The 26782-nt window shown below is 37.7% G+C and overlaps 1 long non-coding RNA gene across 1 annotated transcript in view; it reads right to left on the bottom strand.

Annotated features, from left to right (window-relative positions):
* Window positions 1-26102, bottom strand: part of LOC135313416 (uncharacterized) — a 42465-nt gene extending 16363 nt beyond the window's left edge. The window contains exons 1-2 of the long non-coding RNA XR_010373067.1: window positions 26011-26102; window positions 1471-1656 (exon numbers count right to left, since the gene is read on the bottom strand). This is a non-coding gene — a long non-coding RNA (uncharacterized LOC135313416). The remainder of the gene's footprint in view (window positions 1-1470; window positions 1657-26010) is intronic.
* Window positions 26103-26782: the final 680 nt, after the last annotated feature.

The following is a 26782-nucleotide window of genomic DNA, read 5'->3' as shown; positions in this document are numbered from 1 at the left end:
TCTAAGCAAAACACTGACCAATAATTCTTATTACTGATAGTAATGGTGGAAGCATCATCTGTTATCAGAATTGGCTGACACTTTCTGTTATAAAACCCACTTCTCAGCTGTCTTGAACTTTGCCAAACTTTAACTCCTTTGTCTATGATTTTATAAAAACTGAATATTTGTTTCAAGCTTTTGTTTTAAGTAGTTGCTTTCAGCTTAGCCAAAATAATTTAGAATAATTAATGAAAGGATAAGTTGCTTATCCCATTTTGAAACAATGTTTTTATTATCACATGCTTCCTCAATTCACGATTTGAAAGCAAGACTGAAAATCTGGTACTGATGGAGTCTTAATTAGCTCTCAGAAAAATCTGGCTGAATTACAACATTTTGTAAAATCACAACTCATACATGCTTATCAGAGAAGTACTTCACTTTTGCAACAAAACCCCTCAACACTCACGCTTCACCAAACACACCCTTAAGACAGGTCTCCAGGTCTTGATTGCAGGGCTCAGTGCAATTGCAGCAGACCAGGAGTGATCTAGACAAAAGGACTGAAAGAAGAGAGCTTCCCTTGCTTTTTCAGTGAAGCTTCTTTCCCCTGCAGTGGCCAACAAGCTTGAAGAAGTATTTTGCCTCATTCAAATGCAAAGGAGGAAAAAGACTGAGAGGAAATTGAAAAATCCATTAGGACTCGATAATAAAAAAACAGGGAAAACACCTACGAGACTTGAGACTTGTCTGTGGACTGATGACAATTGGTTGTTAAAAATCAGACCTAGTACAGTACAGTGGTGTCAGTAATGCTACTCCTAAGTCATTCAGGAGTCTAGAAGGAACAGTTTGGAAAAAAAATGCATTCCATTCCTTTAAGGTGTAAATTAATCAAAATATGTCACCTCAAATATAACTGAAGGAAGTTGAGGAACTAATAATTAATTGGTAAGCAGGAATATATTAATACTCTAGAATTGCCTTCACAAAAATGCATTCACCTGGATAATAAAGAAAATGAAGAGGTATCTGTTGATTTATTAATCAGGAGTCACCTTGCCAAAACTTACATAATGAATAAAATTTCCACTTGTCCACCCTTTAATTTAAGCATGTTGTATACTCATGAGCTAGAAATACTATCTAGAACACTTACTTAAATTTTGGTTTGGTTACTTATTTAAATTATACACTGAAGTTCCACAAAGCTGTGACCCTAAGAAAAAAACAGCACAGAATAACAGATGCCAAATAAAAGCAAATAACTTTCTTTTGCACTATCTTAAATGAAGTCCTTCCCATTTAGTAAAGCCATTACCTAGTAAATCACATCAAAGCGTGGTTTTTGCACCACTCCCTTTAATTTAGCTATGTTCTTAAAATGAAGTCCATAAATCGGTGCTAGACACCTCTCTCTCACTGGGCTAAAACATAAACCAGTGGTTATTATGAAAAGCTTATAAAGAATCTCCAGTAACTCCATACCTGTTAACATCCCATAATTTACTGGTGGTGTCCTTGGAGGCAGAAGCCACAAAATCACCACAGGAATGCCACGAGCAGTCCTGTACAGCGTGGGCATGACCTTCTAAAGTCAGAATGCATCCACGGTTTGAAAAGTCCCATATCCGCACTGTGGTATCCCGACTTGAAGTGACCAGCTGGGTGCCACTGTTACAAAGAATAAAAATAGCAAGTAGTTTTTAGCAAGGCTATAGGTGAAGATTTTTCAAAGCACACAGTAAAATATTTTAAATATATTCAGAAAAAGGTTAAGCAGCAATTGTTGATGTTACATTAAAAATACATATGAACAAAAAATTGTGTTTGAAAACATTCATGTTTTTATTTTACAGTTTTCTGATGAAGCGGTCATGTATTAAATATGCTATCAAAAGAAAAGAAAAGGAGATAGGAAGTGGCTATCTTCCACAGGAAAGCAAATATAGGTTCCAAAAACTACATTCTTACCTTTTGTGGTCTGAGTTTATCAGTAAAATAACTTAAGCCCAGAGAACTGCTTTCAAAATAGAATGAAATAGCTTCAGGGAAGCATATTTTCTTATTTCCAAAATCCATACCTTTTTCTTCATATAAATTATTATTTAATCATCACTATTCTGAGTCAGAAGAGACAAAATTAAGACTTTAATGCATTCACTATCTCTTGGCGTCATTGATATGTTATATAAATGAAAAATACAGAGTTTAACTCAGATTTATTTTGCCAAATCTTCAGATATAAACTAGTATAGTTCTATTTAATTTAAGCATTTCATTCACACTAAAAGTCCATCTGGTTCAGTAACCTGTTACACAACAACTAGTAGGGGATTCTTAATAAAAAGAAAATAATAAGAAAAAGTATGTAGAGTGATTCTCCTACTAAACTCTCCCAGACCTAGCCTGTGGCTCAGGATTTCTTTGACAGAGACAGAAGCTTTGTGCTTAACGAGCACCTATGGAATTTTTTTCCATGACACATTAATTTTTGAACATACGCAAACCTTTGGCACCCACAATCTCTTGTGTCAACGAATTCCAAAATTTAATTATGCAGTGTGTGAAAAACTATTTTGGGGCCTTAAATATCTTGCTCCATTTCATTTGATGCTTCTAATTCTAATACTGTGATTAAAGTAAACACTGACTACACGTTTACCAACCAATTGTCACATTATAGGTCCCCAACATATTTTACTTGCAAAGCTGAAGACTCCTACTGTATTGATTCATTCCTCATACAGATGTCACTCCATCTCTTTGCACTTTCCACCTTTTTCAGCACCTTTTGAGATGAAACTGAAGAAAGAAATACCCAAGGAGGCACACAATGACACAGTAGTGTTTTCTGGTTTATTCTGTATTCTTTATTCTGATTAGTATTTTTGGCACTACTACACAGAAATTTTCAGGAAACTGACCACAATGGCTCCAAGATTTCTTTCCTGAAAGAAAGTTCCTAGTTTAGACCCATTCTTATCCATGTACAATTAGGACCATTCTTATGTGCATTACTTTGCATTCGTCTGCATTGACTTTCATCTGCCACTTCACTGTCGAGTCAACTGGTGCAATAGGAATTCTTTTCCTGTAATTCTTCACATGCAACCTTCTTTTACTGCCCTGACTAATTAGCAAACTCATCCACCTCATTCTCTTCCCCAATTTCTAAGATCGTCTTAATAACTTAGGTCCCAGCACAGATCCCTGTGGGACTGAAATAATTATTTCTCCATTCTGAAAATGACATATTATTCCTATCCTTTCACCAGTTTTTAAACTCACAAGATAAATCTCCTTTTTATTCAGGACAGTTTTGCTTCTTTGAGAGTTTTTGTCAAATGACCTTAAGAAGAATTTACTGAAAATCCAAGTATATGGAATTTACAAATCTCCCTTGATCAAATGCTCAGCAAACCCTTCAGAGAACCATAACAGATTTCTGAGACTTAATTTCCAAAGCCATGCTGAGACCTCCCAATGCTTCACTATAACAAATGTATCCATGTATCCTGTAAATTTGCTTCTTAACATAATTTCTACCAACCTTCCAGTATAAAAGTTAGATCAACTGATCTACAGCACCTTCATCCCAAACACTTAAAAAATATTCAAAAAAAGGTAATGCAGCCATCCCAAATTATACCAGGAATAATGAAGGTTTTCTACTGTGTTTACTAAAAAAAACAGGAAAAACGTTTGGCGGTAATAAACAAAAAATACAGGCCCAAAATATTTTAACCTTAGGTTTTCAGACCAATTTCTGCTGTTATCTCACCAACATCGATAAGAAGATCTTGCCTTTAGGATCCAATAAAGTCTGCTTTTTATTTGAATAATGGAAAATGTGCTATCACAGGCAGTAGCAATCCCTCTTCCAAATCTCTGGATATAAAACTGTGGGAACTGAAAACAGCTCAAGGGTTGATCCTAAGCACTACTGTAAAACTTCATCCTAGGAATATACTCAGAGATATTTAGTTCACTCTTGCAGTGTAACAAAAAAAAAAAAAAAAGGCCTGGAAGGGGTGAGGGGTGGTGTCAGACTTTTGTTTTTAGATTCTTTCTTTCCTCCTTTCCAATAGATGTCCACGAGATTGTTCTGTAAAAGTACCTACTAAGACAGCTTGAAATATGTGCATCATTTACCTGATAGATCTTAAGGGAGAACTTGCCATTATGAAATATCACCTACCTAAACTTTTGACTATTTTTAACACTTACGGTTTCGATTGCTATTTTTTTGAAAATATCATTATAATCCTCATTAAGGCAGTTACACCCCCATGCCTAAGACAAAGCTTTGAAAGATTAATCTCTCAAAAATGTTAATATTGCACAGGAAAAGTTCTGAAGCTTTTTTCACATATACCAAAGCATAAAGGCTTGAAGCCTGAGTAAGGGTTTGGAGGAGACCCTAATTTTGTCAAGCTGCTAGGAATAAATGTGATTTTATTAATGAAACACTTGTACTTTTAATAACTCAAGCTAGATCTCACTTCTGGAGACAGATAAAATTAGTGAAATGACAAATTATCATACCCCTTATACATTTATGAAATAAAAGCTATTTTAAAACAAATTCAGAAGTGGGTATAAAGTGGGACTGATGAAATCTATAGTTGATTCAGAGGGTAGTATGCATTGCCACTGTTGTGAATCACGAAAAGAGATTTATTGCTTATACATTTTTTAATATATAATCCCCAAAATGCTACATGAAGAACCAGTTTCTTGGGCTGAATTTTAAGAATACAGCATCCAGGCAGTGATGAAAATCTTTCAGAAAACAGATATGAGCAGGAAGGTAGTTCAAATGGATTCAATTTGGCAATCTGTGGCAGGGGAAAGAGTTACAAATGAGGTTTAGCACTCCTTACAGATAAAAGGAGAAAAAAGTGGAGATTGAAAACAAAAGTGTAGCTTGTGCAGGAAAAAGTTTTGAAGGACAGACTGACAGTGGAAGTAAGGGCAAAAATACTCATGAATAGAGGGACCCAATGCCCCAGTCCCCTACAACACAAGCTCCCTAATATTCCCTGGGCATAAAAAAAAGCATCACTTCGCTAAAGAAAGGGGAGTTGCATCAGCTGAGGATCTGCAGTTATGCATGTACAAACTTAATGTCAGCAGTTCTGCGAAGCACAAACTGCTGCTTATAGGAATGATGGCTGCCAGAGCTGTTTTAGCACTGGACCCGCACTTTGTGGTCATGAAATCTTTGCTGCACACTAGTATTCAAACCAGACACACACACAATGAAAAAAAACCTGCTGTGTCAAGCCAAGTCAGGCATCTAAATCAAAATGCTGCTCTTAGAAAAAAAATCCTATCTACTTAATAGCTGATCAATAATGACATACATTTTCTGATTTGCAGCTTTTTTTTGGTTCTGGAAGAATAAAGAAGTGCTGGTAATGTTTTGTTTCCCACAGCTACAACTTTTTTTTTTAACTGCACTATTTCGCTATATGTATTATATTTTTTCCCTCAGATAATATTATATCAGGAAAAGTAGATGGTTTTAATAATTTAGGCTGTCAGCTTAATCGTCTGTGATACCCACACAGTCCTCTGCCATATGACTGATTTTTAAACAAAAGGCATGCTGATTTTTACATTAAAAACATATAGAAATGACATTAGATGCTCAGCCTTAATTATCAGCAGCTATATACATAAACTCCATTCGAATTTAAGATTGATCACTAACCGAGAAGGCTCAAGTAATCCTGTGCAGCGTGTCTACCTTTAATTCAGAGGACAGTAAAACACTTCAATTTTTTTACCAAACAAATCAAAGAACAAGACAACATATTAGGACACAAGAACAACGTAAATCCTATCTTTTTATGTCACTTGAAACACATTCATATATATGCAAATAACTTCGCCAACTTTTAGAAATTTGGTGTTAGTGATTTGTTTTAAAGAAAGTAGCAGCATATTTGTGTACGGAGCTCTATGGACCCAATCAGCTGGGTTTGTATGGTCTGGCTGGGTCCATTTTGGGGATTTTTCTGTTTAGACTTTCTAGTAGACCAAAGCACTGTAAGGGATGAAATATGCCTGTATAGTTCAGAACAAAGTATTTGTAAAAAAACTTTCAAAAGGTCTAGGCAATGGAGAGTCTATGACACCTGTAACACCTGCATTGTCTCTATGGATAGAGCTTTTTTCTTAATACTAAATACACATACTTTTCTACCTTTCAACTGATTTCAAGTATTCCTAACTGATGAGATAAACCTGCCATTCCAGAAATAATTACAGTGGAAAAAAAACTTTGGAAATGTTAATTCCATGTCCCACAAAAGCAGATGGAGCATTAGCTTCTCAAGCCCTAACAAATCTTTCCCCCCTCATATTCTGAACACACACACACACACACACACACACACACACACACACACACACACACACACACACACACACACACACACACACACACACACACACACACACACACACACACTTCCTTTCATTCTTTCTTCCAGTTTCACTGTCCTCACTACAAGATGCCTCTCCATTAATACTTACTGACTTGTAGACATAGCAATCATTAAGTGTCATATTCAGCAACAACGGGTCATTCTACAACATTTCAGGGGACTGATTAGCTTTCTGGAATACCAGTCAAATGAAGGCAAGAGCTACACTGATTGCATTGCCCTGTAAATATATCAAACATAATACCAACAGTCCAAGCAGCTTAAAATATTGCACTTCATTCAAATATTTCTGGACAAAGGACTTAATTCTGAGCCTCGAGCTACTCCGGGGGATTACTCAGGTTACCTCTAAAGACACTGTGAAATGTAGAGCTAGCAAGCTATTCTGCTTCGCAACATCAGCTGCCAAGCAGGACCACAGATCCCATCCTTCAAAATTTACAAGACTGTCATTTTGCATCAGCCAAAAAAACTGATAAAGCCATTTGCATCATTAGATCTACCTGCCTAGGACATCCCTCTTTCTACCTCTCATATCATTGACTGGAGCAATACCTCTTCATAACCACTGAGCATTCTCCATCAGCTTTATTCTGAATATTGGTGGAGAGAGAGAACACCTTGCTCTTCATTTTATTTGGTAAATAACAGTAAGATAGACTTCTCTGTCCAACATATCCATCTTAAGAGTTAATCGTAGGAAAATTATTTTTAGCAGTTGCCAGGTACAGTTCTGTGATTCAGACAATTTTGTTACCATATTCTGCATGGCATTAAGTGAACATAGCAACATCTGTGCTACTAGCATTTGTATGTGTTATTTATGTAGCATCGTGGACATGTCCAGTGTTCTGCAGACAAACTAAGATATGGCTTCCTTCCCGAGACAATTACTGTCTAAATCAAAAGGCAGTGAGCAAAGCCTTACACACAGTGCTGTCAAATAACGGTTTGCAAAGCAATGCACTAAAATAAACACAACTTGTGTTATAGTTTTGTGTCCTAAAAGAGCCACAGCAACAGGTAGCATCTGACTGGAATCTAACTGTACAACATAAGCATCAGTAACAAAACAACAAATTTTAAACGTGCAGTCTAAAACATTACAGGATTAACAGCCTTTTACCATGGCAATTGAAAAACACACTAAAATCAATATTCCAATTGCTTAATTGGAAAAACAATGTCTCTTATTTACCTCTATTCATGCAATTATTCTAAAGCAAAATTCTAAAAGCTACTATATTATTTGCAATATCAGTGCAAGCAGACCCTAAGCACAGCAAACCCCAAGGGAAGAACTGCAAATACTTTATAGATTACTTTAATTTTGCCAACATTTTATGCTCGGCCAAAGAGGAAAGATAAAGAAAGGAAATGTCTAGAAAAACTGAGTTATTCCATGAAAAACAGAACTAATGAAGCCTGAATGCTTATGGAAGTACCTTTTGCCTCTTTGCCCCATCATCTTAGCTCTTAATTAAATAAATATATCAGGCATTGATTGATCCTTTAGACTTCTGTCTTCTGAGTTTTGTCAGAATTAGCCTGCAGGTTAAAAGTTACTAGAGAGTGTGGGAGAGGGTGTAAGGAACATGCACAGAAGAAGCTAGGGGGAGGCGGGGTCAGGGGGATACTTGTAAGCTTCATTTTCCTTGGGGACAGGGTTAAAAATGATGATCCAGACAGTTACTCTTAGGAAAGTGTATACTTACAAATGAGGTCCCACCTTTGGTTATGAGAGCTGTGTTTAAATGTTCTTTTTTCCATTTGATACTAAAAACAATGTAAGGGATGGAAATACTAAACAATGGTTCAGCTGTTAACTATTCTTTATTTTCCTACTCGGTCATGGTATGTTTTTGTCATAGCCCCTTATTTTGTTCTCACCAAAGAACAAAAGGTTTTGAAGGTGAAAGCAATGAGAAGCTGAGAATGAGGTAGATTTTAAGTGAGAGGTGAGAGAAGGTAAAAATCAGGCTGAATTTAAAAAGGGTTGGGGTCAACATAAAAAGGGTCAACATAAAAAGGGTTGGGATCAACATATTATTTTAAAAGTTCTCATAAAATATATTGAAAAGACAACAGGTGATTTTTTCCAAACCAGGTAGGAGACTTGAACAGTTCCTTGACAAAGGATGATGTGGATCCAACTCTTTGTGAATACAAAGGAAGATGGGACAAAATTTTGGAAGAGGAATAAATCAAGAATTACATGGAAACCACATTTGGCTCAAGACCCTTTGAAATAAGAAGTAGGGTACTAAGAATAAACCTCTCAAATTTCTTTCCTGTTCCTATCCATACCCCGGCATCCCCTGGTAATCACTCCTGGGGACAGATAATGGTCCAGAAGAATCTGGCATGTGCAGCCATCCTTATGTTCTTAGTCTGTATTTGAACAAAACACTTAGTAGCTGTTGCAGTTTAGCCGGCAACTCAGCCCCACCCAGCGGCTCGCTCGCTCCCCCACCAGCAGGATGGGGGAGAGAATCAGAAGGGTGAAAGTGAGAAAGCTCATGGGTTGAGATAAGAACAGGTTAATAATTAAAATAAAACAATAACAACAACAACAATAATAATGCAATGAAAAGGAGAATAACGAGACAGGTGACACCTGAGGAAGGGGGAATGAACACCCAAACCAAACCGCATGTGATGCAGCCACTCATCACCCGCCAACCCGACACCACCAGGCCCCGAGCCGCAACCGCACCCCGCGCGCCAACTGCCCCGTTAATGTGCTGCTCGTGGCGTCACGTGGTGAGGAATGAACGTCCCGTTGGCCAGCCGGGGTCAGCTGCCCCGGCCGTGGCCCCGCCCCCGGCCTCCCGCCCACGTGGCAGAGTGCGGGAAGCGGGAAAGGTCCCTGACCACTATAAGCGATACTTAACAGCAACTAAAGCACCAGTGTGCCATCGGCACTTTACCAGCTACAGTGAAGAGAATTAACTCTATCCCAGCCAAAACCAGCACAGTAGCAAAGATTTTGTTTCTAATAGATTTTGTAACCTTGAAACAGACTTAAGATACAGTTAGCTGTTTTTGTTACTGGAACTCTGAGTCACATTAATTATTTACAGTGACATTTCTTATGAAAACCCCTAGGTTTTTTGGTACCTATGGTTCATTTTGGGTGTTGCTTTCATTATCCTCACGGACTCTGTGTCTAAGACACATTTTATGTAGTAACTGTTACATGTTTCATCCTTCAGAATAACCTTAAGACCAACTTTACTCCTGTTTTATTAATAGACATAAAATGACATTTATGCAGAAGGTGAATTGCAGAATACTCAGCAGTATAAATATGAAAATACCTTTTCTTTTCCTCATTTATCATCAAAACTGAGGGAAAAAAAAAAGAAATAAATCCCAAAAATGCAAAATCAATAATACACTGACAATCTATAAACCAAAGAAGTTTCAAAGCCAGGAAGCATGGCAATATCAGCAGATGGTGGACAGTACGTAGGTACATGGTGTTTTGTCTGAGAAGAAAAATGCAACCATCCTGCAAAAACCTGTGACACAAGGCTCTTGGCTGGAAATCTTCAGAAAAATGTCAATGCATAGTATGCCAAGTGCAAAACGCAGGGTAATTTTTCATTCTACATTACCTAATTGCCAGATCTTTTTATCATATTTCATGCTTATATATTGACCCAAGACAGGATAACTGTTTCCCCCTGCCATTCTACCTGTCTGGCAGCTGGGTGTGACATCAAGGGAAAAAAATAAAGCAGTCTTTTGGCATAGCACCGCTTGTCACTGTTTCTAGATAAGACAGACCCTGGGACTAGGCATCATAATAGTAGTAATCTCTTGTTTTAATAAAGTTCACCTTCTTTATTAAAACTTCCTTGAGGTGACATTACACTTCAAAAATGACATTTCACATCTGTGATAATTTAAATATATCATGCTCTGACTACCAAAAAGAGTCCCGGTATGGTATATATGAATTTTTCAGACAATGAATTCAAGTCATCTATAAACAAGTTTCAACCTAACAAGTCCTCCATATTTTAATACATTTGCCCATTTTGAACTGAGCAGTGACAACAGAAGCTGGCATATCTAACCATACACACACAGAGAAATCCTGTTTCACCTGGCACCTTTCCCATTGCTTTTACCAGCTTGTCTCTGTCCCAGCACACAATTATTCCTTCATTTCAAGGTTTTGGCCAGCTCTAAACACAGCCTATGTTTCTGCATTCAGGGTCATGATGATGATGGGGTTTTTCTGTAACGTCCACAAGGTAGCAGATTGCTCCAATTCAGGTTACAATCTATGCAGACCACGGTCAGGCCTGCTACATTCAAATCCATTAGCTTGCTAAGATTAGCCTGGTACCCCCACAAAAACACTGAGTGAGTTACCATTCACTGCAGGATAGTCTTTTTAACATATATAAAATGAGATAGCTGTCTTTCAGTGCTATGTAATTAAAATATTTAAATGAGATTTTAAAATAATTTAGGTACCTGGTAGAAGGCAGTTTCTAGGACATGTAAAATTGCCTTTCTGGAGGCTTTGGAAGCACACCAGGTAAGGAATAAAAATGAAAAGACAAAATACAAACTAGTTACAATATTTGGAGATTAGATGTAGCAAAATGCAGGTCAGCAGGACAGCAGGCACTAGGCAATGCAGGGCTCTACACAAGATTTTAAGACCAATTAATAATTACCTTTTTAACAACAACAACAAATTTTAATAAAACAAATTATGTCTCTTCTAAAAGCTTTCTGCCAGTGCATGTCAAGCAACCCACACCAAAATCCTATACCTATTTACCACAGAGTAGGAGCATTTGGACATCCTATTTGAAGCAGGGAGCTCATAGGAGCCTAGCCAGTGATCTCTCCAAAATTATGAAGGCTGCTTATGCTGAAGGCAAACAGTGTTTCTGGGCCTGGTTGTGCTGTCTTGCTTTAGGATATTGCCAAGTAAGTTCTTCTCCATTAACTTCATGAGAAATAATTATTTTACCTGAGATTAAATTTAATGAGTAAACATTGCAAAATTACCGTATTTTCCAGAAATGGTATCTATTCCGTACCATACCAATACTTTCCCCATACCAACATTTTCCCTCAAACACTGTCAATGTAAGTTAAATTCTTCCTATACACTATTGCATTTTTAAATTAGTGTACTTAGCCCACATAAAATCATGCATAGTACCAATCAATATCCATAAGATACATTAAACAGCGTGTTATTACTGTGTGATACTTGATCTCAACACCCATCCCATCCAGTATGGGTCATTTTTCCTCCACTGGAATGACTCCAAACCCTCAAATTTTAATGAAGGGCTGTTGAAGTAGGGAAAAATGTAGTTTGGAAGGAGTTCAGATACATGAATTCCATGTACATCACAGATTTATGACCTATCTTAACAATGATAATCCTGTGTCACGGTTCCTCTGAAATTCAAAGTTGTGGATCAGTCATTTCAAATCCATTATCATCCCCAAATGGTTGTCCAGTGATGTCTAGTCTCAATCAATATCCACTAATAAACGACAGCCATTAATCCATTTGCATGTTTGTACAAAGCATAATTTTTAAGCTGCATATTCATATGCATAGAGTTCAGTGAGTGCATAGCCCGAGTCACAGCCTTTGGAAAGTTCTGCACTGGGATTTGGACATTTCTCAGGCACCTGGAAGAATATTTAACTCACGCTGTGTAATGATCTCAATAGTGAAGCCCAAGAAAACACACAGAACAGTGCACTAGCCAAGTATTTGGATTTTGGGCAACTGATGATCTTGCTGAGCCATGTGCTGGGCTGGGGCACGTGAACATAACCAAAGGCAGGGAATTAGTTAGTGGAGACAGTGTTTGATAACAATCTGAAGTCTGAGAGTGGAGGAGGAATGGAAATGCTGAACATGAACAGAATCCTGGGCGGGTACAAGAGAAAGCAGCATACCAAAAGTAATATAATCTTCCATCCTTTCATACAAAGCCTTTGTATGAAAACTGAATTTCCATTCATGAGGCCATGCAACCTGATTGCTCAGGAAAGGGGGAACACAAAAAACCAAAGCCTCAAACCCAACAACTCTCAAAGCTGATATAAAGTGTGGACATATACACCAGGGCCTGCTTTCTTTCCTTCTGTTCCCCATTCATGTTATATACAAACTACTCAAATGCAAAGAATACAGTTACAACAAGCTAAGAACATGGTGTTGCGTCCACATCCTTCAATGGATGAACAAGTCCCCATGCTCGTTCACAGTTAGTCAACTCCCCCTGCTACTGCAGCTGTTTTATAGCCAAAGTTATCCAAATTACTGGATACAAACAGCTTGAGGGGAACAAACAACAAAACAGCTTGAGGGGAAGTATCTGAATACAACAAATACATGACAACTGTACAATTCTTATCTGGAGTTTGTACTCAAGACAAATTTCCCTTACTTCAACCATTACACCTTATCACATTCTAATGATGATTTTGAAATAACTCACAACTGAAAGCAATAATGTACGATCTAGTCCGAAACAAGATTCATGCCAGGAAATCCCAAATCACCGTGAATCAATCCCAAAACATACTGTCCAAGAGTTAGGGCATAAATTCCACATGGTTTACTAAAACACACCATATTAAATACAAAAGAAACACATTAGTAAAAGCTGCAGATGTACAATGAAATTAAATAGTGTCCAGGACTAAATCCACCATATTTAAATCCTTGCAAGGATAAATCTTACATATTTGAGTTAAAGTACCTAATTAAAGGCAATGCATCACCAACCTGCAAGTACTCATCATTCCAACATCTACTGAACTGTACTGGTTAGATCATTTTTGGCAAGATGAAATAAATGAAAGACACTGACGCTATTGTATGAAAGGAAAGGTCCTGACTTCAAACGTGACAAACAGGTAATCAAGTTTTTCCTCCATCTAATTCAGAACGCTATTTTTCATCCTGGATAGATCATTGTGACCAGGATGAGGTTTCACATTATGTTCCTCAGCCACATATTCCCCTTGTTAGCATTATATTAGCAGAAAATTAATGCTGCAGAAAAAATGGAAATTAAGCTTCCTGGCAGTCAAGTTCTCCGAACGGGCTCACTCTGCACCAGAGCTGTCCGAGGCCAGGACTGGAAGCAAGTGGCTGGACACAGACTGAGGAGGAAAGGCTCAGGATCCTCCACTTCCACAGCAGCTAGCCATAGCACTGGCACAGGCATAGCAAAAACCTGCAGCATCAGGCAACACAGGAATTTGAACCTCAGCCTAAATACTTCAAGACAGAAATGTAACCAAATAAGGCAGTCATACTGATAAAAAAGCCCTCTCACCTTCTAAAACATTTTTTTTTTAAATATCAAAGCAATATGTATATGAAACCTAAGCCTCCTACCTTGAAAAGAGACATTTCACAGTGCAATTCAGTTTTTGTAAACAGCCTAAATATTTGGGGTTTATTTCCCATTCAAATATCTTAGACATTGCCTCAATTGAATTACCATTCTCTAGTCAACTCTAACACTAATGTTTGTTATTTTAACAGCTACACTTTAGGAAACGCACATTTTAACAATATAACAAACATGGATATCTCCTTAGCTACTCCACTAGAACCCTTGCAGCAGACTTTAGGGAAAAAACAATTGCCTTTATTGCACAGAAAAAAACCAGTAATGAACCAAGAATGTTAAAGGCATCAAGATTATAACTGCACACAAAGAAACATAACAGAAAAGATTCTATTAAGAGAGACATTTTGACGTGTATAACAACCCTGAATAGAATGAGAGTAACACATTCAGCAGAAACACAGGATCAGGCCAGTGAAACTGAGACCCAGCCAAGCGAGGCGGCAGCTAGCTCTCTGTAATTCCAACTCCCCATCCTCAAAGAGGGGTGTTGATGAAGCTAGAAGAAAACCTAAACTACTCCAAATCTGAAGCCACCAGAGTGAATGGCATCTTGTTCTCACAATCTAAATAAATGAATTGAAGATCCACAAAACTGAGTTGCTTCTGGTGACTGTATCAGTAGCTCTATCGGGACAAGCAGAACCTGAAAATCAGGGTAATGTGTAGGAAAAGAAACCCAAGAATTCCTTGAAGAGCAGGCAAATTTTCTGCAAAACTTTCACAGAACATATTCATGGCTTCACTGAAGCTGAACTAATAGGTTTAGAAGTATACCGTTTTATTGGTACTCTATAAAGAGATTTCAACTGCATATTCCTCCTCCCTTTCTCTATCAAAGTGATTATCGTATAGAAATTATTTTCATTCTTTCAAGTAAACACCAGATCTAATTACCCCACACAGATGATCAGAAAGTTTGCTCTTAATTTCTGAGTCAAAACAACCACATCAAAATATTACTGAATTTGAATAACTGAATAAGCTTTTGTCATAAAGAGAATGATTAAACTTGACACCTGTTTTGTGAAGCCAATAATCACAATGCCTTTCAACCAATATGATTAGACTGGTTTAATGCTCCCATTATTAAATATGGCTGTTTTCAGGCCTAAAATTCAGATAATGAGAGAATGTAGAACACAAGAATTTAAGAATAATGAGATTATTCCTACGTAAGCAAAGCATTCAGTACATTTGAAAACTATTTACCTTATAGACCAGCATAAAATTTAAGTGACATATTATAAAGATAAGAGAGCTAAATAATAATTTAAATGATACTATACAAAGACTAGCTATCTTTTTATTCCCATTAGGAGTTCAGAAGTATCCAAGGTCAAATACTTCATACTTGGGTATGAAGATTGAGGTCTTTTAAATAGGAGGCTTTATAGAGATTTTCGTATTTGTGATGGAGAGGCAACAAATTAATCAGTAAAAATGGCATTAGTCATTAAAAAAAAAAAAAGAAAAAGAAAAGAATAAGGATAGCAAATGAACAAGATTAGACAAAAGGAACCACAGAAGCCCTGTAAGAACTCCCTAAGAAATTCTGTTTGAATTAAATGGTTTGATTTGACCAAAATGGAATCTGCTATTATCATATTAAAACTTTCAGAAATAAACCTAGAGTGTTGACATACCAATCCTTTGACATCCCCTTCTCAAATTCTCAGGGAAGATTCTTCGAAACATTGTGGCCAAGGGTTCAATTTCCTTTGAGAGAACGTCTGTTTTTCAAGCTGCTGACATTTCTGGCTGAGTCCTTCCCTCTGGCCCCTTGTCTCCCCCTTAGGAGTAAACCAGCTTTGGGTCTTCACTCAGCACCAGCAGCTGAGTGATTGCCAGAGCAACAACTGCTCCAAGCGGGTTGAGCTGGAGGGATGTGCTGCTCCTGGTGTTACATGTGGCTAAAGGGGTGGTGGGGACTGAGCACCCTCCAGCAAGCACAGGGAGCCGGTCAGGGGCTGACGTCACTCATGTTTCCCTGGATATTTCTCCAGGTGTTTTGTATGTCTGAGGAACATCCCTTTGAAGCAGACTGCCTCAAACTCTTTTCTTTGCCCTTTTACATACACTTGAACTGTCTTTCCTAGCATAGCCTTTGCTTTCACCGAAAACAAACTGCTGCCCCATAGCTCTGGGGAAACGCAGGAAAATCATGTGATTTGGTAGCTTGCTTGGAAGCAGGCCTATGCTCGTATAAATGCCCTGTGAAATGGGATTTACATTTCAGAAGCCACATTCCTTTCTCCCTCCACCAAGACAAAGAGAAATGAAGCTTCTCCCTATGTATCCACACAAATTTAAATTAACATACAGGAGACAGAAAACATACAAACAAATGAAGAAACCAACTATGCTTTTCACAATGTTTACAACTACAACTCTGTAGCAATACACAAGAAAAAAAAAAAAGAAAAAAACCTGTTGGTGTCAGCGTCCTATCATAAATTTCTGAAATGCAAGAGACCTTACTTTGTTTCAGTTAAAACAATGCCTTAAAGGCTACATCAAAGCACTTAAAATACCACAACCAGACTCCAGACACCTTTTAACCAGCTCCCACTGTACAAGAGCTTTTTAAAAATCTGAGCCATGCGTGCCAACTACCAGAATATATCTAACAAGACAATCAACAAAATGGCTGTGATATAAAATCTTTGGTCTTCAAAATAATATGTCGTGGTTTATCTGAAATATTGGAAGGTTTCCTACTATTTATTAGTTTTACACAAAAAGTTCAATAATTTTTCAATCAACAGTTCTGAAATTCAGTAAGAGTGTAAAGACACCTGTGAAACTAACTACAGAGCTGTTTCATGAAAGGACAGCATTTTATTACAATATATTTTCTTCCTGTAATTATTTCAAATACACATTTGAATTGCTCAATAGGAGGATTGCTTCTTCTGTCAGCCAGCTTCCTCCCTTTCCTCTCTTCAACTGTCATCAGCATTTCTCTCTCCTGCTGCTTGCTGAATTACTGTAATGGAGATATTATTAGTGAATCACTCTAACTTTGAGTGGTCAATATTTCCACCAACCAAGGAATAGAAGCCAAAGGTAGATTCTCATTAAAGCACGGTCATTCTGGATGAAAAGTGAAGCCTATTCAGTAACCACACCATGGAATTGCAGACTGTTTGTTTTTTAAAATCAATATAACGATAGACTCTTAAGGTTCCTGATACAAAAGAAAGAAGTTGCATTTTGTCCTGCAAAGTATTTACAGTTTAGGACACCTTTCAAGGACAGTTATGGCAACTGAAGGATATATTTAAAAATAGAAAGAGTGATGCAAAGTCCAAACAAATATCTACAATTAAAGCAGCTGTGACTCAACTTCAAAATGCACGTAATACCCTTCTTTTTGTCTTCCAATTGATGTGGAAAACAAGTTCTTTAAAGGAGAAGTAAGACCCTTGCAGAACGCTAACAGTCTAATGATTAACGTTTCTAAAATCAAATGTTCCAGATGGCCTGTGGTCTGCTGATAAAAGCGACGCAAAGAGAGAGGATCAGAAGGACTGGGATACAGGAGGCACCTGATGATTTGGCAACAATGAAAATCTCCAGAAGTCTGGACACCTGCTGGGTACCTTGGCCTGTGTAAGAAAACACTGCTCAGCATGGCATTAGCAGCAGAAAAAAGATGACTTCTGCACAACAAAACAGGATCTAAACGTGTAGCAAAGTTACAATTATTATCATCCCGTATTTTCCAAAAGTACATTGAAGACCTGATCTCTCTAAAGAAAAATGAGATACAAACATTGCTTTTTCTGAAAGTAGATACTCACCAATAGTTAACACAGCCCTCTGATATTATATAAAATATATTCTATATATACATCCCCAAACCCACAGAGAATAACCAACAGTTACACGTGCCAGAAGAGATTAGTATGGGTAGAAACATTTGGCTTGTGGGATTGGGTGGAAGGGGCAAAATTTTAATCAAATCCATTACCTGGTTATTGATTTCTCTTTGCCAGACTGATGCTGCAGAATACTTATAATGCCTTTGACATTGAGACGTTTGGCCAAAGATATTGGATTAGACTAAGCAAAAGCTGAGCTCCTCATGTAATCTCTCATATTTCATTTATATGTGATTTATTCCTTTGTCCAGCAGAGGCTTTTTATTGATAAAAATAATGAGATTGAGAATCCCAAAGGAAATGTAATGCCCACCCACTCAAACATGTTTGTGAAGTAAAAATAGTAGGCTTTGTAGGCCTGAGGGAGAATGATGTTATGTGAAGACTCTTTCCTTGTATAAAACACATGAAGCTTGCCAAAGATTTTGAAATAAACAAAGCTACTATGGAAATTAAAACTCTGTTATACTTGAAAACACCAAGCACACGGTTAATACTGTACACTAGGGAACTGACTGAAAGACTTCTGAAATGGTTTTTGCTTTGCAGAATAAATGAATGCAACTTTTTTTTTTCAACTTCCTGTATCAGTTTAGTTTGATAAAACATCTTAACAAATGTCTAGTCTGCTAAATATGTTACATAAAGCCAGTTACAGGACTGAAAATTAATTGCGTCACTCAAAAGAAGTTTCTAACCATTGTCAAATTTAACATGTAATCTGGTAACTAAAGGCTTTGTTGAACTATATGAGAATCCAAGATTCTCTAAGAAATTGAATCATTATGCCTTTTCAATACAAATGCTGTTAAGAAGTCCTAAGTAAAATGTAGCAGACTATCTCGCATTTCTTTAATAGCTATCAATAGCAATAAAAGGATAAATAAAAACCATCTGTTTCTGCAGTGAACCCTGAATTAGGTTTTAAAGTCTCTATTCCAAGGCACAAATCAGAATAATTCTATTTCACTGATAGCCAGAGACCTTTGTGATTAACATGAGTCTTACAACTCTTTCTTATGTTAATGCTTAAAGCGGAGTTAGTGGCTTTTAAGTCTCAGCCTTTTTTAATGTATGATGTGGAACTCAGCATTTATGACTCAAAAGCTAGCAGAAAAAGTCTTCTGAAGATCACTGTTTATGGGCCATTTATTAACAGTAATCTCTGAGATCCTTTCACAGAGAGGACCATAAGTCTGGTTGGCTCAGTGGTCAGACAGAAAGGTTGAACACTGACATTTTTCTTCCTCCTCCTCCCTGTCTCTCAGATGTACACAGCAGGTTGCCTGACCAGTCTTACTCTTCATCTGAACACAGAGCTGCTCTTATCAATGACCCCTGTGAAACCTCCTGGGGAAGTGAGGTCCTGGCCTCCCCCATGTGTATCTACAGGCCACAAGCCATGGGTATTGTTACCTACTAAGGCTCATTTTGCCTTGTTTCAGCTCCTTACTCTCAGGCTGAAAGATACAATTAATGGTACTCCGTAAGTTAAAGAGTGATTGATCATGAAACTGTCTCAGCATTTTTTCCAGGATTTCTCTGTACAGAAACATCTGTGGTCCATAATGAATTCTGCAGTCCCCTGGCTGGGCAAAACGCATGTCAGGGATGTGTTGCACTTGCTGCACATCTGCAGACTACCTGGGCAGCATGTGCTTGTGACTCGTCTGGAAGTAGTCGACAAACTGGAATTGTATTGCAGAGTAATACAGTGCCTACACAGTGAACTACCTGGGAGGCCCAGGGCCTGTGTAAACAAGTTTGGGATAGGGCAGTCATCCCATGAAAACACTCAGAACTCTTTAATGCCACCAGAAAAACCATCTGAAGCACAACAAACAGGAAGGTACCTGAGCACATCACAGCTGAAACTTCTCCATAATGGAATTTGAAAGGGTCCCTGATGGAGCCGAATTCTCAGCCTGTTCCTTCCTCAACATCTCAAAGAACTAACTTTGGCCCTGAGTGGGTTAACACGTATTGTGTTACCTTAGTGTGACTGTTGACCCAGCCTGGGCAGTGGCTTTATGGGATGGGTGGTAACAAAACCCAACACTTTAAAATCACTGACTCCAAACTTCTTCTTTTGTTCCTTTTGGCAGATTTTTGAAGAGTCCCAAAAGTGTATGAGAAGTTCTAGAATTAGAAAGAGCCTCCAGTAGCATAGTCAAATCACACAACTTAATGTTAAATTACAGCTTACGTCCAGACAAATGCTGCTGTATTTAACTAAAACTAACAAACACTAACTTGTAGCAACATATTGTAGATCCTGGAATTATAACTTAAGCAGTAACTGTTTCATCTGGAAGTCTCCCTAGTTTCAACAAATAACTATAGCATGAATATTTGAAAGTCAGTATATTAAACAAAATGGCATAATCGATAATTCCTGTTTCTTCTCATAGAAATAAAAATATATCTATGACTGGCATTAGGAATTATTAAAGTATGAGGAGGAATATATTTGATGTCAGCAGAATTTTTTAACTTATCCTGTTATTGTGCCTAAAGAACCTAAGTCACTCAATATGTCATCAAATGCTTTTCATTTGCTGAGGTTTCACGGGCCTTGTACAGTTTTAGTTATTTAAAAAAATATTATTTGCAGTGTGTAACCAAAAAGAAAGCAGCCATTTATTTTTAGTGTCAGATTGTCTGTTTAACTCTCTTCATAAATGGTTCTCACCACACATTGATATATGGGAATATTATAATTGGCAAGATGATTGGTGTGGATTGACACATAGGCATCTACCAGCAATGGGACCCTGCTCACCAGTTCAGTCTGTAGGGGGCTGAGAGCTGCAGAGGTGGGGGACGAAAAAAGAAGCATGCTCCTGCTTGTAATTCACCTTGATAATCAAAGCACTACAGGCTCTCAAACTAAACACGCATGTCCACTGTGGAATTCTGACATTGTACTTGTACCTGTCAAGCTGTCAAGTCTGAACTTTGCTCCTCAAAGTTTCCCTCTTTCTCCAAGCACAAGTGCTCTGAGATGCAGTGAGCAATGACCAGTGCCAGATTCTGCCTGTTTCCTATGAACAACTGATCATGGCTGGCTTGAAATCCAGCCTGCCTCTCCTTTCTGTGAATGCCTTTCCTCCTGAATTTTGCTGCTCTCTCCCATCATTCCTCAGAGGTTTCTCCACACCCTCCCTCCATTCCTCGATCACTGTTCTGCTGTGCTTTGCAGTCTATCCTTTTTTCACATTGAAATTCATCTCTGGATAGTTTCTTCACAAGCCAAGCGATGACATGATAAAATTAAAATCATCAGGGACTTACCTGAGCAAGAATTCATTTCAGTTTCTTATTTTATTCTGACTTTAATTCTGCTCGAAATTTACTTTTTAAAACCTTAAAAGCTTTTGTATGATGAGGAAATCACTTCCACTCTGACTGAGTCTTACTTCCACAATTCCATATTTATCAGTCATTGCTCTTTAAAACACTGAGAAAATATCACTATCCCAGCCCCTTTCTCTCATTCAGGATTGTCAGCAACATTTTGGACTTAGACTTGAGATGCCACCACAGTGCTTAGTCACCCACAACACAGCAGATTTTAAGCCTGGAAGAAGTTCTGAGCATCCAACTGTTTTTTGCAAATTGTATTTTGTGTTCCCCATCTCGAGCCTTAAATTTCCGCTACAGACAGGGCATAGCTAAAGTCAAGACCAGATTTCATGGCTTTTGGCTGCATATGTGTTGGCCAACTTGAGTTCAGCAGTGATTTTGTGCTGCCTCAGCTTTATGCAGCTGAAGAGACCTTGGTTTTAGAGATACGTGCTAAAAGCTTTCTGCAGACCAATTGTTCATAAATGTTTCATTGCTGACTACCCATAACCCCCCAGACAGGGAGCATCAAAATCACTGCCCCCCCATAGCCTGTTCTGATGTGCTACAGAATTCCCCTAAAAGCATCTTTTTTGAATTCAAGCCCACCTGGAGTTGCTATTCCCTTCCCAAACCATTCAACCACTCTGAGTCCTCTCATCCATCTTCAAGATATTTTGCTAATTCCTTCTGCACCCTCTCTTTATGAGGTTGTCCTTCTCATCTATCCAAACATCTGTTTTCATCAGGGTAACATCACCTCCTTCCGCTTTCAGAGATGCAATCTAGAACTGCTTCTGTTCTTTTAGAACATAGATTGTTGTTTTAGCCCAGCACCTCATCTTTATCTTGCATCCCCTCACTGGCACCTTTTTCTAGGATATCAAACATTATCTACCTTTATTTTCAAGACGCCTGATGCATGAATGTACTTATCCTATCTTTTTTTTTTTTTTTCCTAATTACCAAGGAGACAATACCCACCTCCAGTTTTCCAGTAGCAACAGAACTTAAAATCCACACAATTCAAGATAACTGCTGTGGCATTTTTGGTATAAAAACAAATTGATAACAGTTTTGATTTCTTTCCTCAGTAACTGTGAGAGTTGAAATAGCAACAGAAAGAATAGAAGAAATTCTGCTTCTGTCTCAGGTGAACAGGACGTTACAAAGGAGTTGACAATTTGACAATTTTCAGTGCAAGTTTTAAATAGCTTTAAGAACCTACAGTTTGTACTTCTTTTCAATTCAGAAATCCATTGTATTCCATAGGGTTAAACAATGTTTGCACAAAAAGGGCTACAAACGTTTTAGAAGAGTTGACTTGATTAATATTTATGAATATATTAAGGACGTTACATATTATACCAGCACACATTCAAGGCAAGAACACAATATTTTACTGGTCACCGGGATTTTATCGAATATCAACAAACCCACTGCTAGGCTGCAGAGCTTGATTCTTTAGCCACCTAGGAAGGTTAGTAATAAAGATAAATAAATCTAGTACATGCCATGAAATATCTTAGTGTAATTAGAGTATGGTCTTAAAGGTACAGCATTAACATCCTCAGCTTATTCTGGAAACTGGCAGAAGATGCAGATTTTTGTCTGCTATTCTAATCCTTCGGGCCACCTGGTACCCACACGTACATGACACAGCTTTTATTCAGCTATCCAAATATTTAACACGAAGCCCGTGTGGATGGCTGTGGAAGGAGCCGTTCTGACTCCCCTCACTCCTTCACACATATAAAAGATAAGCTAGAAAATATTCCTAACTTTTCAATAGTATCAAGAACTTGCAGCAGCTAATTCATCTGCAAAGTACTATTCAGCCAGACCAGAGAAAAATAGTGGGGTTTTTTGAAGTTTGACCAGTTGTCACCTGAGCTTCAAAAAGGAAGCACTGTTCTTGTCCCTTCTTCCAGCTGCTGCACTATGTAGATGATGGGACCTGTTTGAAGTTCTACTTTTATTCAGAAAGCTTAAGGCAAAATTCTACTCTCAGATCTTCAGAGAGCATCACAACAGAGAGGTTCTGCTCTCCTCACATGCACAGAGCTAGTCTGCTCCCCTCCATCTACTGTCCTGCGAGCCACTGCCACATGGGGAGAACACATGGGGGACTAAGACCCTTTGTACAGACTAAAGCGCATTGGGCATAATGTAAAAAAGTTATACGCCACCAGGCCCCAGAGCTCCAGCAAACCACGCACTCACCTCTCGCTACTTTGCTCAGATGTGAAGGAGATGTGTTTTTAAGCAAAATGAATTGTGGAATGAAGCACATTGTCAGTGAGGGGGAAAATAAGACTCCTCCATCCCTTCCATCCAACAGCTCTTCAGAAACTCCGTGGCCTTTGCCCCTAAGACTCAATGGCATTATGATACTTAAGGTTATTGTTGTACATCAGTACTGGGAAAGATTCAAATGACAATCCTCATCACTGTTGAGTAGAATTCAATTCATGAGTATTAATCAGTGGGCAAGGTCCAGAGCCTAAAACATGCCCACATTCTCTCGTTGTTCTTGGAGAAGCTGAGGTTATATAAACCCAACTCCACCTTTAGCTTGACGATTATAGATCTTCACAGCTACCAATGCAACTTGCAACTTTATCCCTATTTACACAGTGGTGGCACAAAGACAACCATGAGCAAGACCCTTGTTCAAGTATTAGTACACTGTGAACATGTAAAAATGGATTTCTGGGATTTTAAGTCATTTATATGTGCAGAAGCACCAGTTAAATTCACATCATAGCTTTAGATTTGTTTCTCCACAAATTATTAGTACACTTCATGTCAGTGTGTGCATTATCCTGATGCTGTCCAAAGATAATTTGAAAGTGGACTTTTGTGTGTGACTGTGCATGCACGCATGTCCTGTGACTACACATAGGATATTTCTCAGACCAGAGGTAGAGATTGTTCCGAACACTGATTTTACAGATGGAGGGAAGAAACATAGAGGAGAAATGATCTAACAGAAGACAAAAAGCAAAGACTGTAAAGGCGTGGAAGTTCTACCAAGATTTCTGGATCACAGTTTAACAGTCCGGTTTTTATTTTCAACTTTTGGATTAAATTCATTTTAAATCTTTAAAACAGGAACAAAACTAGAGGCAATCTACATTTGATTCCAGAATAATTCTATGAACACTTTCCATCTTTATTTAATTGCTTTTACTTCCAGAACACCTGATATATAGAAGTCCCCTACTTAAAAAAAAAAAAAAAAAGAAAAAGTATGATTAAATGTATTCTGTCACAATATATATATTTTATCCAGTAACAGAAGACAATATTTTAACAGCACTGTTTTTGAATCTCTCCACAGCATTCAGCAGGAGTCAATTTATACTGCAAGAGAATAATCATGTACCTAAACTCATTTTAATTTCAATAATTGAATGAGAAATAGGAAAGCCTATTGAAAGGACTGTATTCTGGTCAAAGACTAATGAGAAAATAGTTTTGAGTCTCTGAGTCAGCGGGTGTCATGGTAACAATGCATTATCGAAATCTGATTAGCATGCCCAGCAGCTTTATAAATGATAACATGCTCTTCTAATTGTGTTTCCCTTTCTTTCCTTCTGATGAGTTTTATCTTCATTACAGGTAAGAGGTAAGGCAGCATTCTGTTTACCTCAAAGTTAAACTTAGGATGTCCAGCATGCTCACAAACTCTGTGCAACCTATCATTCAGTAACAGAAATTTTTCCTATTACCTTAAATTAAGAAGCTGAGTCCTCCATTTCTCTCCTCCTGTATTATATGTAATTAAGCCAAATAATATTGTCTTCTTTTGAATACATAAAATTATTCCTAAGGATATATACACAAAGAAGTGAATGTTGTGAAACACAAGCATCTTAAGCAAAAGCCTATGTTTTATAGGAGAAAGAGATGCAAGAAAAGAGTAAGTGCACATTTAATTCATCCCAGAAAGCATGACTCCATATTCTTGAGGTTTTCAAAACAGGGAGGGGATTTTTCATGTCTGTGCATTTTCTAACTCATTACAATATCAGAAATCAGGAGGAACCATGACATTAAATACGGTACTTTTCCATCTCATGAAGGAAGGAGCTAATATTGCTTCATAAAATAAATACAAAGAAAATACAAGGTTGGAGTTTTAATAACGCTCTTTTCATAAGTGAACCTTAGGTGAGTAGCCTGGCAGACCCTTATCATTTTAACAAAGAACTCCTATTACTACTGCAGCCTCACAAAACTGATGCAAAATCATGTTATGTATATAGAGGCTCAGCTTTAACCAATGCAAACTTTTTTTTTTTTGTGAGAGAGAGAGTAAAATGGCATTCTATCTTTCAACAGTGACCAAGAAATTTACTTCATGTTTGGACCATTTCCATGACCCTTGTAACCTAAATATTTATTTCTTATCTTCAATGTTCACTTTCATTTATTAATTCAGCTGCAAATCTGTATAAAGTGAAAGGAAGAAAGCTCATATTCTCTAGGTAAACTTGAATACTCTTATTCATATGACAAATAATGCCTAATACTTTTCTGTATTATTAATAATTGAATCGTGTTTGTCATAGTGCATGAACACAGAGAAAATGCATACAGTGAGACCTAAAAAGCTTATTACTCCTTGTTACATGCATTGGCATGTGGACAAAGTTTAAGATGTACAAAATACTAAAAGCAATCAATCTTAAGTCAACACACTGAAAGCCAGAGGAACATTTATCTACATGTTTGGAAATTCAGCAGAGAGCGCAGGGTTACACTGAGAATAGAAAGTCATCAAAGCAGGCCAGTGAACAAAGAAAGAGCAAACAAGTACTCCCCAGAAGGGATTAATGCTGGTTCAGGGGACTGTTTGTACTAACCTTGGGTGGAAGCAGCAGCCCGAAAGCCAATCAGTGTGACCTTTACCTGTCATGATGATGTTGCCATCAGGTAAAGCCCACATTTTCCAGAGGTGGTCATCACTGCTGGTGACTACAATGTCTTTTCGAGGATGTAAAGCCAAGCTACAACAGAAAAGAAAGGCAGATTGTATTCTGTATCAATTTGATTTTATGCAAAATACACAGTAGTGAGATTCATTGAACTAAGGGCAATAGCTCCAGAGGACTCTGTTTCTGGAGGGACTGAACAAGCAGTGATGCTTTCTATGGTCATAAGAATTTAAAATATATGCTATGTTGATGAATTTCTGCTGCAACTGAAGAAAACAACAAAACATGACTGAATTCTGTGAAACCAGAATTGTTTTCACACTTTCTTCAAGTTCCAGTTGATTAAAACACTCAATTATGTTTTAAAATACTTTGTTAGATTATGTTCTTAAAAACCTGCAACGGGACAACATATGAACAAGCAGAATGATTGTGAATCACTTTTTCCCACACCCAAAATAACTTCAAAAGCACTGGCTTGTCAGCCTGCTGCGGATGGCCAAAGGGAAAAAGGACAAAAGGACTCTCTCCTTTTTTCCTTTTAAATTGTGCCCACAGGTCTAAAGTCTCCTAGCACTGAGAAATAACTCAAATGGTGATTACAGTCCAGGAGCTATAGTCTTTGCCATAACTTTAGCACCTATTCACTGGGACTAGGTCAGAAAATCCATTTCAATTCTGTACTCAAAATGTGTTACATGTTTTCATTTTTTATTATTCAGCACACTGGGATGTAATGGAAATCA

Source organism: Phalacrocorax carbo, chromosome 5 (genome assembly GCF_963921805.1).
Source record: "Phalacrocorax carbo chromosome 5, bPhaCar2.1, whole genome shotgun sequence".
In the NCBI taxonomy this organism is placed as follows: Eukaryota; Metazoa; Chordata; class Aves; order Suliformes; family Phalacrocoracidae; genus Phalacrocorax; species Phalacrocorax carbo.
This window is presented reverse-complemented; position numbering and strand designations above follow the sequence as displayed.